This window comes from Bos javanicus, chromosome 12 (genome assembly GCF_032452875.1).
Source record: "Bos javanicus breed banteng chromosome 12, ARS-OSU_banteng_1.0, whole genome shotgun sequence".
NCBI classification, from domain to species: domain Eukaryota; kingdom Metazoa; phylum Chordata; class Mammalia; order Artiodactyla; family Bovidae; genus Bos; species Bos javanicus.
The window spans coordinates 27,158,458-27,173,223 of NC_083879.1; the positions used below are offsets into that span (position 1 = coordinate 27,158,458).

General features: G+C 42.6%; 1 long non-coding RNA gene across 1 annotated transcript in view; it reads left to right on the forward strand.

Annotated features, from left to right (window-relative positions):
- LOC133258319 (uncharacterized) overlaps positions 1–13,898 on the forward strand; it is a 594,951-nt gene extending 581,053 nt beyond the window's left edge. Inside the window, exon 10 of the long non-coding RNA XR_009739933.1 lies at positions 11,186–13,898. This is a non-coding gene — a long non-coding RNA (uncharacterized LOC133258319). The remainder of the gene's footprint in view (positions 1–11,185) is intronic.
- The last annotated feature ends 868 nt before the right edge of the window (positions 13,899–14,766 follow it).

Consider the following 14,766-nt stretch of genomic DNA (forward strand, 5'->3'; position numbering starts at 1 on the left):
GGGCTGCAGTCCATGGGGTCACGAAGAGAGGGACACGACTGAGCAACTTCACTTTCACTTTTCACTTTCATGCATTGGAGAAGGAAATGGCAACCCACTCTGGTGTTCTTGCCTGGAGAATCCCAGGGACGGGGGAGCCTGGTGGGCTGCTGTCTATGGGGTCGCACAGAGTCGGACACGACTGAAGCGACTTAGCAGCAACAGCAGCATAGTAAATACTCCATATGTAAAGATTTTTTTTCTTTCTAATTTTAAACACTAGTCTACCTGGTATATCAACAAATCAAAAGACCAAATATTAATTGAGCTTATCCCAATTGTGTGCAATTCACAGGATTAAATCTTGGGGATGGGGTAGGGGGACAAGAAAGAAATACATTTTGTAAGACATGGGCTCTTCTTCCAGGAAGAAGGTCATAAGCTAATAATATTAGGTCCCATTTATTGCAATCTGCTATGAACCAAGCATTTCACTTTTATTATCTCATTAATCACTCAATCTTCACAGGAATCTGGTGTGTGTTTGTATGTGTATATGTGTGTATGTGATTTATGCTATTTTATTGTATTAAAAATCACAGTCAAGGGGACTTCCCTGGTGGTATAGTGGTTAAGACTTCACCTTCCAGTGCAGGGGATGTGGTTCAATCCCTGGTCAGGGAGCTATACGCCTCACAGCCAAAAACCAAAACAGAACACAGAAGCAATATTGTAGCAAATTTAATAAAGAATTTTTAAAAAATCACAGTCAATGCTTCTGATCTTGCTGAAATATATTCATGAAACTTGGGTATATTGCATATTTTAAATACAATTGATCCCAGATTTAAACATTAGGTTATGAACTTTCTTGGTGGTCCAGTGATTAACAATCACCTGCCAATGCAGGGGACATAGGTTTGATTCCTGGTCTGGGAAGAGTCTAGATGTTGTGGTGCAACTAAGCCAGTGTGCCCCGACTACTGACACCTACGCACTCCAGAGCCCAAGCTACACAACAGGAGAGAACATCACAGTGAAGAAGCCCACGGCCGCGAGGAAGAGAAGTCCCAGCTCGCCGCAACTAGAGAAACCTGCGTTCAGCAACAAAGACCCAGCACAGCCAGAAAAAATTAACAATTAAAAAAATCAAGTTATTAAAATAAGTACATATTAAAGTGTGGGTCAAAAAAGCAAGAGAATTCCAGAAAAACATCTATTTCTACTTTACTGACTATGCCAAAGCCTTTGACTGTGTGGATCACAATAAACTGTGGAAAATCCTGAAAGAGATGGGAATACAAGACCACCTGACCTGCCTCTTGAGAAACCTTTATGCAGGTCAGGAAGCAACAGTTAGAACTGGACATGGAACAACAGACTGGTTCCAAATAGGAAAAGGAGTACGTCAAGGCTGAATACTGTCACCCTGCTTATTTAACTTATATGTAGCATACATCATGAGAAATGCTGGGCTGGAGGAAGCACAAGCTGTAATTAAGATTGCCAGGAGAAATACCAATAACCTCAGATATGCAGATGACACCACCCTTATGGCAGAAAGTGAAGAAACTAAAGAGCCTCTTGATGAAAGTGAAAGAGGAGAGTGAAAAAGTTGGCTTAAAGCTCAACATTCAGAAAACGAAGATCATGGCATCTGGTCCCATCACTTCATGGGAAATAGATGGGGAAACAGTGGCTGACTTTTCTGGGCTCCAAAATCACTGCAGATGGTGACTGCAGCCATGAAATTAAAAGACGCTTACTCCTTGGAAGGAAAGTTATGACCAACCTAGATAGCATATTGAAAAGCAGAGACATTACTTTCTCAACAAAGGTCTGTCTAGTCAAGGCTATGGTTTGTCCAGTGGTCAGGTGTGGATGTGAGAGTTGGACTATAAAGAAAGCTGAGCGCCAAAGAATTGATGCTTTTGAACTGTGGTGTTGGAGAAGACTCTTGAGAGTCCCTTGGACTGCAAGGAAATTAAACCAGTCCATCCTAAAGGAAATCAGTCCTGAGTGTCATTAGAAGGACTGATGTTGAAGCTGAAACTCCAATACTTTGGCCACCTGATGCAAAGAAGTGACTCATTTGAAAAGACCCTGATGCTGGGAGGCACTGGGGGCAGGAGGAGAAGGGGATGACAGAGGATGAGATGGTTGGATGGCATCACCGACTTGATGGACATGGGTTTGGGTGAACTCCGGGAGTTGGTGATGGACAGGGAGGCCTGGCGTGCTGCAATTCATGGGGTCGCAAAGAGTCGGACACGACTGAGCGACTGAACTGAACTGAAAATGTGGGTAACAATATGGGTCTCTTATGTAACAGGGCTGGTTTCATCTCCATTTTACAGCTATGGAAATTGAGGTACAGAAGACTTACGTAAAATAACGGAATCTCAATCAGAACCTGGGACTAAGTCTGTGAGTTTTCCTTTATCCCACGTTGCTTCCTCATTCCAGTTTGGGAAACAACATAAACTCCTGAGAAGTTAAATGAAAATACAAAATGTAATGTTGTATCTTGTCAATTTAGCACATGCTACAAGACAGCAGGAAATGTATTTTCAAGTGTTTAGGTCAGATGATGAATCCCCCTTTTGAGAAGGAGATTTATAAGCCAGAAGCAGGCCTGAGGGAGGGGTAAAATTTGGATACTTGGAAGCCAATATTTTTCAACGTTTCCTTTCTGTTTTTTAAAAAGTCATTTGATGCCTTTTATGTATACCAAGTATTTACGAGGGGAGTGAGATGTCTGGGATCCGCTTTTAACACTCAAGCAAAAATGAACAAGTGAATCAATAAGTTGGGGAAACAGATCAGGCAGTGTTGGCAAAATGTTATCCGAGGTTGAGTCATGCAGTGGATAACTGGGAGGTCATTGCTGGAGCCTTTCTTCCTTTGTGAATGTTTGTGAAAAGTCCCTTACGAAGACCTCCACAGAGTAAGAGTAGTGGCTTAATCAGTCTTGGCACAAGTGAAGAAGCCCCTTTCTAAGAACTATGATGACAGCCTCACCCTGAACTCTTCACCCTGAACTCTTAAACAGAGAAGTCCATTTAAGATGATAATCAGCAGCCACAGGAAAACAGGAACATCCTCATGAAATAAGGGAAAGTTTAACTATAGCATGGTGATTCGAATGAAGATAAACCTCAGAAGGAAGACAGAGCTCAGACACCAAAAGATTGATTGCATTGCTCAAGAACATAATTCATGCTTTAGAGGCAGAGGCAGACAATTCTGACTGAAACATAAGTCTCAATTATTTCTCTATTTATCTGGCCCTTCTCTGCTGCTGCTGCCAAGTGGGTTGCTTACCCTATTTCATCACCTCATTCTGACTCTCATCTGAGAACATAATATTCTTCTCAGTTTTAAGAAAATAGTGTTTGTATTTTCATTCATAACAAAGTATTTCACAGTGTTGGAATCATTATTATTTCCCTGCTTACTTTATTCCTCTTTAATTGGAAGTTTCAAATGATTTAACCTGTTGTTAGTGTCTCATACCATGGAATATTCCTTTTGCCTCTCCAGGAGCTGGGCTGCCAAAGGGATTTGCAACAGAATTGGCCTCTGGGGGAAAGTTTTCAATTAGTTCATTATTCCAACCTTTTACAAAGCAGAATCCAAAAATTCACAGGCCGAATTGTATCAGCTCATCTGTGTACTGAGGAAGGTACTGAAGTTATTACATTAATTGATAGATTAACATATACTTGGGTGAAAAAAATGCTCTGGAGCTTTAGGACTTAGCTCATTATTTTGACATGACATTATGTACCGAACACTACAGATCAGTTTAGGAACAGTAACTCATTTTGGCAATCCATTACCTTGACTAGGGAGTTTTGCAGTCAGTTTATTTAGCTGTAAAGGAGAGCATCTCTCCCAAGCTACCTTAAGGGACAGTGTATCTATATAAGGGATGCATGTGATTTGAAATTGAAACTAAATTGGCATCAGGCCTGGGTCTGGCCTCTCCCCCATGGCATTTCAGTTTCTCTCCATGAATCTGCTTGTTCCACATGCCTCTCTCTACCGAAAGGCTATTTCCCACCGTGTTGCCAGCATCAAGATAGAAAATAGTAACTGCTAACCCTTATTGAGTATATTCTGTGTGCCAAGCACTATTCTCAGTATTTCACGTATGTTAATTTATTTGATCCTTGGAACAACTGCCGTGAACTCTGACTTGAATATGAACTGGTCTTATTACAATCTGGACTAAAACACTAGCTTATTTTCACCTTTACTTCCATGATCCAGTGTTTCCATTTCTCAGCTTAGGTTGCAGAAAGCAAGAATCTGATTGTACCAGATCGTTTTTTGTGCCATGCTGCACGAGTTAATCTGTGGTTGGTTTCCCTTCCATCAGCTGCACAGCTCTGAACCACAGGCAGGGTTGCTTAGCTCAGAACATAAGAAGGAAGCAAGCTATGCCCATGAATGGGACAGCTTCTTTCTAAGGAGTTGTAGGAGAAAGAGATCAAACTGAGTCTCTAAGACCAGGAGAAGAAGCGGTGTTTCCTACGTCTAGCAAATTTACTTGTGATCTGGGAAGCCCTCTCTGGCTGTTCATCTGTGAATGGTATGTATTGAAACTTACTGACACCTGGGTTGAGAGATGCATGAATGTGATAACTAAATAGCCCTCAGAGAGTCTAAGTCAGAACCTGCTGATTACCTAGGTTAGAACAAAGGTTCACTTAGGTATTGGGGTATGGAGGGACCACAGAAGACGCACTTCTTTCCAAATTTGTCCCCCACTGGCTGTGACTAGGTCTTGCATCCACCACTGAAAGAGTTCCCTTGGTTAATGCAGATGGTAAGAAAGGCACATCTTTGTATCTGCTCTCACCACATCTTTGCATCTGCTCTCACCACTCTGCCTTCCCATTCTGCTTTGTAGCAATAGCAGATTTCTTGGCTCCTCCCATGCTCTGTGCTCCCTTTTATTCAGCCTCTCCTGAGGCCCCTTCTATGCTTGCCTGAGTGCCCACTCCGGGTCTCAGAAGACATTGCCTCCAGGAAGTCCTCTTGATTCCACAAGCCTGGGTCCACTAGTCATACACTCTGGCCACTATCCCTTATCAGAACTCTTCTCGCATTGTCTGTATTTCATGCTTCCTGTTTACCCTTGACTTCAAATCCATGAGGTCAGAGCCCATATCTTCTGAGTTATTGCTATATTCAATTTTAGCACACTGTCTGATACACAGTAGGTGTCAATAAATATTTGGTTAAATGAATCAAAGTCAAACTGTGTTATTTGCAAGGGGTAATATGATTGTTAGTTCACAGACTCAGTTGACTTCATAGATTCCCAATAAGGTCCCTGAGACATGGTTCCTAGGTCAAATGAATTTGGATTGATGAGAGGAGGAGGATATTACCTAGAAGAGTTCAAACTGGAGAAATAAAGACAGACACCCTGGGTCTGTAAAATGGGGAGAAAAAGGGCACTCAGAAGGAACAATGGCTGCTGAAATATTCTGCTGCTGCTAAGTCACTTCAGTCGTGTCCGACTCTGTGCGACCCCATGGACAGCAGCCCACCAGGCTCTCCCATCCCTGGGATTCTCCAAGCAAGAACACTGGAGTGGGTTGCCATTTCCTTCTCCAATGCGTGAAAGTGAAAAGTCAAAGTGAAGTCGCTCAGTCGTGTCCGACCCTTAGCGACCCCATGGACTGCAGCCTACCAGGCTCCTCCATCCATGGGATTTTCCAGGCAAGAGTACTGGAGAGGGCTGCCATTGCCTTCTCCAGCGGAAATATTCTGCCCACGCCTAAATCAGTTCCAGTTCTCACAGGCTCCTTCAACGTGCCATGTGACTACTGGAGCAGCCCCAGGTGGTAGGTTGGTTCCGCTGAGGGCTGACTCACATGAAGGAGACTAGATAGGGGTATATAACCAGGACTGGCACTCATTCTACATGCAAAACCTGTAAAAGAAAGGAGGGACAGTCCCCGGTGGACAGACTCCCACCTCCATATTCCACGTAGGCAATTCATCTGCAGTGTAAGGGCACTAATTACTTGAGGGATGGCCAGCTGTCAAGAATCTTTACTCTTTTTCACTAGCCAGGAGGTATCTGTTTATTAACCAAATAAAACAGAAAAGAATGTTTTTCAAGGAAAACATATGGGAATACTATCACAAGGAAACTCAGTTCTTCATAAGACACATCAGATTTTGAAACACAGAGAAATGTTTGATGAAACCCACCACTTCCCTGCCTTAAACTCAGCTGCACATCCTTGTTCTACCAAGTTTTCTACAGGTTATGTAAGTGGTGGCTTAAACTTGTAAAGTTTGACCTGTGTTATGATTTAATATTTTTAAAAATTTGTCCTAATAGGAGGCTACTTTTGATTCGTCCAGTCTTACAAATACATTATTGTGAAATTATACTTGAAGAATCATAATTTAATAGTCATGTACAACAAATTTGATGCTATATGCCATTTGTCCTTGTAAAAGTGTTTTAATTAATAATGTTCTTGCAGAATGTGATCAAGTATTAATAGAAAGGAAAAGGGAATAAACATGGAAAGGAAAAGGAAATAAGACAGATATAAAAATGAAGGGAGGAGGAAAAGCTAATACTGACTTCCCTGTCTCCTCTTCAAGGAAGATGGTTTGCAGTTTCATCCTGATACTTAAGCAAAAAGGCCCATCTCTCTCAGAAATGATCTCCCACCCCAAATTTACAATTTTAAGATTTTAGTAAATTTAAGATTTTAGGATTAAAAACCAAAATTTAACTAGAATCCCAGAAGTATATTCAGCAGTTTAAAGTTGGAATGGGGAAAGAATATATTTCTAAGAGAACTGCCTCACTAATTGACTTTAAATAATATAATTTTGCTTTTAATCTTATTTTATTGATGGACTAAAAAGGAAAAATAACTGTAACCCTAGAGAACAGGATTTTCATCACATGCACATTTTAGAATGTTGCAGAAACAGTTAGAAAAAGAGAGGTGAGAGAAAAACACATCAATAAAGAAAATTCTTTTAGCTTGGGGAAAAGTCTTTATGCACAAAAAGTTGAACTCGAGATAGTGGGGGACAGCTCTGCAGGTGTTGGGGGAGGGTGTCCTTTGAATCTACACTTTGGCAAGCGTGACTGGAGCCCCTGAGGACGAGAATTCAGACTTTTGTTCATGCTGTCTCCTGGAAAGGGCATTTAAAGAAGGTACCATTAGCATTCCCTGAACCGTGTTCACCCAGAAGCAAGTAATTGAAGGGATTCATAGCCCTCCACCTTCTCCTCTTTAGAATTAGCAGGCAAGCCTCTGAATAGGAGCGAGGAGAGAGTCTGACTTCAGTAATGGATTCTGAGAATAGCTGAACAGCGTGGGTCTGCTGACAGCTCGCCCCTCCCTGGGAGATTGCTTCTGAAAAGGACAAGCGAAGAGAAAGTCAGAAACACGGTTGTATCTACCACAGAGGTGTGGAATTGGGTACAGTTCACGAAGAATTGCTTTCCACCCGAAGTATATTAGCATGCACCCTCTGCTTCAGTGAAGGAAGTAATTGCACATAAAGATGAATGTCAACTATCTGATTTCAGGTGCTAAGTGGTACTGTATCTGTTGGGATCACTTGGGAGAGTAAGACTTGGGGAGGATATTTGGCAGGGACAATCAAAGGAAAAGAGCTGTTTTGTTTTGTTTTTCAGGTTGGGAAGGGATGGGTACTTTACAAGTTTTGGCTATTTTTTAAAAAATGTATTGGTATAAAGTTGATTTAAAATATTGTATGAGTTTCAGGTGTACAGCAAAGTGAATCAGTGATATGTATATGTATACCCACTCTTTCTTAGATTCTTTTTATTTTATCTGGAAACTATCTTTTATGTAACTTTGCAACTTCCACTCACATTGAGGCCATGCTTCCTATACAAATTAAGAACATATTTTATTGGGATCAGACAAATTTGGGGTATTATCCTACCTCTACGACTTAACAGGGTATATGATTTGGGGTAAGATTATTACTTAACCTCTCAGAGATTCAGTTTAAGCTAGACATACTAATATTAACTGGTTTGCAAGACTATTGTGAAGATGAAATGAGATAATGCCTGTGACACCAATAGCCTAAATGTGGCTTTCTCTAAGCCTGGCAGAAACTCTAACATGGTGGCTGCTCCTCTGTGCTTGAGGGCCCTTCTTACATGTGGAGAAGAAACACACACACACACACACACACACACACACACAAGGCAGGGTGTCAGCAAACAGTGTACTCCGTGAGTGTCTGTCTGTAACAAAAACAAAAACAGAGAATTAAGGAACCAATGTAAGCATCGATGCTGTTTTATGAAGGCCAGAAAACTAAGCAATTAAACCAAAACCCTGGGGAATACTGGCTAGGTTTTGTGAAAGTAAAAAAAACAGTGTCAGTTAGCCAGCAGCCATTTCTAAGCAGTCATATGCCTGACCAGTCCCCAGAGCAGGGCAGTGATGTTTCTGCATAACATTAATACATTGCACATTCATTTTGCTTTAAGTTTAATGTGATTACTTCCCTAAATTCTGTTATTAATACTCAGCCTTCTGCTGTTCGTGCAGCGTGGCCAGCTGGTGCTGATTTTTAAAAACGAAAGGGACGTATTTGTTCTATACCCACCCAGCAGAAAGGAACATAACATCTCCCAGAGCTGGGAGGAGGATGGGGCCCTGCAGGGTAAAGTGAAGAAGGTGCGGTGGGAGCTGGTGTGGGAATGACATGCTGATCCCGACCAATCACTTCCCACAAGATAAGGGGTCTCTCCCAGAATATCGCCAGACACATTTCATGGGATCCAGTCGGAGCACAGAAGCCTCTCCGGGTCCTTCAACAAAGGGAACTGAATACAAGAAACTGGTTACAAAGGTGATGAAAAGTTAAGACAGATCAGGGACTGTGATAAAACTTGAAACAGCAGCATCAAGAAATTACTGTGACCGCTGAAGACTGCAGTGACAATAGGCAGGGCTGGTGTTTTCAGGGTCCAAGAGCAGGCTGGCTGCCTACAGGAAACAGAACTGTGGGCGAAAGTGGCATTTGGGAGCTAAGAGAGAGGTCCTCCTGGCAGGAGTAGGAACTGTGAGGAAGAGGCAGCCGCTGCCAGCTCTGGAGACCCACCCAGGGAAGAGGCAAACAGGAATACTCTCACTTTCCCCCTCCTTCCACCTTCCAGCTTCTCCAGTGACTCCCACTGGTCCCACTAGTCAAGGCTACCTGGAAGCCAAGTAATCTGGGGAGCCTGGAAACATTGTTTCCTACAGTACAGAGCAGAACAGGGCCAAAGGAGAGCAGGAACTAACTGAGAGCAAGCAAGCCGGTGCCCCATCAGGTTCTGCTGAGCTGACACAGCTGACTATGAGTTAAGTTGGGACCTCTCCATGGGGGGGCTTCCCTGATAGCTCAGTTGGTAAAGAATCCGCCTGCAATGCAGGAGACCCCGGTTTGATTCCTGGGTCAGGAAGATCTGCTGGAGAAGGGATAGGCTACCCACCCCAGTACTCTTGGGCTTCCCTGTGGCTCAGCTGGTAAAGAATCCACAATAATGTGGGATACCTGGGTTCAATCCTTGGGTTGGAAAGATCCCCTGGAGAAGGGAAAGGCTACCCACTTCAGTATTCTGGCCTAGAGAATTCCATGGACTGCATGGTCCATGGGATCGCAAAGAGTTGGACACGACTGAGCGACTTTCACTTTCTCCATGGGAAGACCCCAAAGTCAACCCAGTCACCCTCTACACCCCTCAGTATGAGTGAGCTGGAAGGCACCTTTGGACACAGAGGAGGAGCTTCATCTGAGGAGACATCATCTGTTTGCTCACTGTTCCCTGTTGTCTCCTCTCTGGAAACAAACTGTATGTTAATTGGTGATTATCGGAGTTAATAAGGATAATAATATATGAATATAATGCAATCTAATTTCCTTATTCTGTTAAATACTAGTCTTTTGTTTTGGATTATCCATTTAAACCTTTACCTCATCATCCTGGATAATTGAAAGCTGCATCTTATTGTTCTCAGAATAATTAAATTTTTGCATTTTTGACTCTGAATAATACAGTTTTATAATAAGAACAAGTTAAATTTGCAATGATCTTTACAGCTTTTGTGAGTGTACTTAGTCGCTCAGTTGTGTCCAACTCTTTGCAACCCCATGGACTATAGCCCGCCAGACTCCTCTGTCCATGGGATTTTCAAGGCAAGAATACTGGAGTGGGTTGCCATGCCCTCCTCCAGGGAATCTTTCCAACCCAGGGGTGGAATCCAGGTCTCCCGCATTGCAGGTGGATTCTTTACCATCTGAGCCACCAGGAAAAACCAAGAATACTGGCATAGGTACCCTATCCCTTCTCCAGGGGATCGTCATGACCCAGGAATCAAACCCAGGTCTCCTGCATTGCAGGTGGATTCTATACCAGCTGAGCTACCAGGGAAGCCCTTACAGCTCATACCCCACACTCAAATACTTTTTTCCATTTTCTTTTATGCCCTGATAGCCTGAAGTGAAGGGAAGATAACTAGTATTTACTGAATATATACGATGTTCCAGGCATTGTGCCAGCAACATTACAAAGATAATTCAGTTATATCACAACAACCAAACAAGTCAGGTATTTTTATCCCCATTTTACAGATGAGGAAAATCACATGGGGGAATGAACTATCCTGTTCAAGGTTATAAAGCCAAGTCCAGAGACCCTAACAGGCTGAAAACTTACGTAGACACACAACACATCTTGCTATATATGCGTTTGCAAATTTTATATATATACATACATCTATATTTAAACTTTACTCCCTAAATGTTGTGATTTTTATAAATGCCTTATTTATAATTTGTTTATTTAGGAAATCTTAATATCAAAAGCATTTGTTTGAGGTCACACGTGCTCCTTATGAATCAGAGGTGGAAATAACAAGGCCTTAGTGTGAAGCAATCACGCTGGCTCTGGTTCTGCAAATTCAAAGTCAAATCCGCTCTAAGCCTCATTTACCTTATATAGAATGAGGATAACATATTGTTGATTAAAAAATATAGTCACAACCTATCAGAAAGCTATTTCTTTCTTGGTCCAATTGAGTGTCATGTTTCCCTTACGACTTTCAGTGTATGTGGCCAACATTATGCTCACTAGATGTGAAGCTTACAGGTAACGTCTGCGTTTCATTTCTCTCTCTTGCAGCGTATAATGCGGTGGAAGTTCTCACACAGACTTTTGAATTGAACTAAGCTACACAAAAATTCAAACTTTGGAGTGCAGACAAAGCAACCAACTGTGCAAGACTACCCACAGCTGAGGGATGCGGGGATTTCAACGCTAAACTGGACTATCCTCAGAAAATGATGACAGGCAGTTACCCTAGGAGTAGAATGTAGTATCCTGAAACAAAACGGATGCTTTGTTTTGTAAATTTACAAATTTGGCAAAATATACTTCTCAAAAACAAAATAGGCATGAACATCAGAGTAAAATAACAAGACACAATTATACATAAATCTTCAATGGTCTAATCAGAAATCCATTTCTGATATAATAACAATAAAATTTTGATAAATTTCCTTTCAATGTAACTATGAAAACCAGGATACTTTTTCCTATTTTGGTGGGAAGGAGATAAATCCATAGCAAAAGTTTTAAAAACTTCCTACATCTCACAGAGCCATCACAGGTATTAAGGGTCCTGAATGTTCCAATTCAAATCATGAAGTATTTGCCCCACGATACCCAGCTTCATCCCCCCAGGCATCAATATGAAACTGAAGCTTCATGCTGGGAGCCAGGATGCTTGGACGTAATGGCACCCGCAGTAGAACCGCATCATAAGGTGCTCATGACATGCTGATCTCATCTGAGCCTCTAGCAAAGCATTTGCTAATGACCACTTTATCCTACGCTTGGACTTACTCCATCAAAAGCTGTTTGTGCCATCTCAGACCAGACCATCGTGACCGCACCACTCCACTGCCTTGCGACACACAGTAAGTCAGGAGAACAAGCGCCACGACTCGTTCGTCATTCAGCTGTTCCCTCAAACATACATACTGGGAACCTAACTAAGGCTGACTGCCATTCTGTTTAGTGCTGTGAATACAAAGAGGAAAAAGACCATTTCCAAGAGGGTTACAAACCAGTAGAGAAATAAACAAAGTGCTGTGGGAATACAGGCTGGAGGGCAATGTGTTGTTCTAGGGAAGTCAAGGGAAGCGTCAGTGAGGAGCGGACATTGGTGCTAAGGCCTAGGGAATTCAGAGGTTAAGACTGGAGGAATGGAAAGGAAGAGGGGAACGTTCTGGAGAAGTGAGCATGGAAAACACCGCATGTAGAGTATCCTCAGACTGCTGTAAAAAGTACCTCAAACTGGGGGGAGATTAAATAACTAAAATTGACTGTCTTGCAGTTCTGGAGGCCAGAAGTCTGAGATCAAGGTGTCGGGCAGGCAGGGTTGGTTCCCATGGAGCTCTGAGGGAGCATCTGTTCTGAAACTCTCCTAACATTCAGCGATTTGCTGCCATTGTTGCCGTTTCTTGGTTTACAAAGTGAAAGTCGCTCAGTTTCCCGTCTAACTCTTTGCGACCCCATGGACTATACAGTCCATGGTCTTCTCCACGCCAGAATACTGGAGTGGGTAGCCGTTCCCTTCTCCAGGGGATCTTCCCAACCCAGGGATCGAACCAGGGTCTCCTGCATTGCGGGCGGATTCTTTACCAGCTGAGCCACCAGGGAAGCCCAAGAATACTGGAGTGGGTAGCCATTCCCTTCTCCAGGGGATCTTCCCAACCCAGGGATCGAACCGGGGTCTCCCGCATTGCAGGCAGATTCTTTACCAGCTGAGCCACCAGGGAAGCCCAAGAATATTGGAGTGGGTAACCTATCCCTTCTCCAACGGGTCTTCCCAACCCAAGGATCACCAGGGTCTCCTGCATTGCAGGTGGATTCTTTACCAACTGACCTCTGATGAAAGCTGGCTTGCAAAAGCATCATCCCAGTCTCTGCCTTCATTTCCATGTGGCATTCTTCCTGTTGGCACTTCTGTGTCCACATTTCCCCTTTAAATAAGGATCCCACTCATACTGGAGGTTAGGGCCTCCGACTCCAAAATGAACTCATCTGAATGTAACCACCTACATCTGCAGCGACCCTATTTTCAAATAAGGTCACATTCTGAGGTACTGGAGGCTAGGATTTCAACATATAAATTTTGAGAGGGCACAGTTCACCCTGTCATATCTTAGAAAAGGAGTCAAATATATTAGCACAGGAGGGAGCACTTTTAAGACAGGAGTGTCTGGACTTCCCTGATGGTTTAGTGGTTGGAAGTCCATCTGCCAGTGCAGGGGACGTGGGTTTGATCCCTGGTCCAGGAGGATTCCACGGGCTGTGGGGCAACCAAGGCCTGTGCACCACAACCACTGAGCCTGTGCTCTAAAGCCTGAGCACTGCAATGAAGACCTAGTGCAGCTAAAAAAAAAGAGTGTCTATAATTTTAAAAATGGTAGGAAAGGAGGGTGAAGGCTAGGATTTGAAGAGATGCTAGAGCCCATGTTTAAAGGTGAAGAAAGTTGAAATATATGCTCAGGTGTTCTGGGAAACTGATAACTGATGACGGGATAAAAAGATTTGTAATCATAAATGCTGCATTAAACACGCTTTAACAGGACTCTTTATGACAGAGTGTCTCAGAGACTGTAACACAGGAATGTGCTTTATAAAACCTATACTGATGAGAGTATACAGTGGTTCTCAAACTTATTTTACTGCAGAAACAACTTTTTTCCAGTGATCTTCCACTAAAAAATAATAATTTGGAGATGTGGGCACAGTCAGTGCAGAGACTTCCCAGCTGGCTTCCTTACATCTGAGTTTCAATTTCCTTCTCTGCGGAGCTGAGATAATCACTGTGTTTTACAAGTTCAGTCCCTGTGAAGGGACGGGAGAGCACATAGAGGGGACCCCTAAAAGTTAAACCACTAGACATATGGGAATAATTGGAGGGCTTTTGAGCAAGGACGTAGGAGGCTTGCAAATTTGTTGGAAATAAAAGAGCAGACAGAGCAATTATTTGGAGGAAATAAAGATTCCTGAGCAGTGAAAATCCACATACTGACACTCAGTCAGCATTGTAAGGAAGGCACCTTCCAGGGGCTGTTCTTGCCCTTCCCACCATTGCTCCTTGTTCCTACATTATCCATTCTTTCAACTAATTTCATTAAGCCCATTAGTATGTCCTAAGTTCACTGCTCAGAATTCTTTAAGGCTCACTTCATAGATCAGTGGAATTCAACTTGACCTCCCCTTCCTCTGATCTCTGGGGTACATACTGTCTGAGTCACACAGCTTAGCATTTGAATACATGTTGATTGAACAATTACCTCTTTGTTTCCTTTTCTTTGGATGCACCTCCTAAATGAGACTGTAAATCTTCCTTAAGCAATTAAGAATAACATCCCGTGGATTTCCAACCTCAGGATACACAGCACCAAGTGAATAGAAGATACTTAATAAGTATGTAATGTGTTGAAGAAAATTTTGCATCTGGGACAAAAATACCTCTGCAACATCTAGTTAACTTTTCTTACTGTTAAAAAGACACTGGCAACCAAACACAAAATGTGGAGAATTACTTGGAAATGTTACATATTTTTCATGATTATCCATAATCATAACTGATAGAGGATCCCCAAGTGTTCATGTGCAAAGGAGCCACGATGTATAAGGCACACTTTGATTCAAAGGAGTTGAGCTTTGCATCTGACCAGCATAGG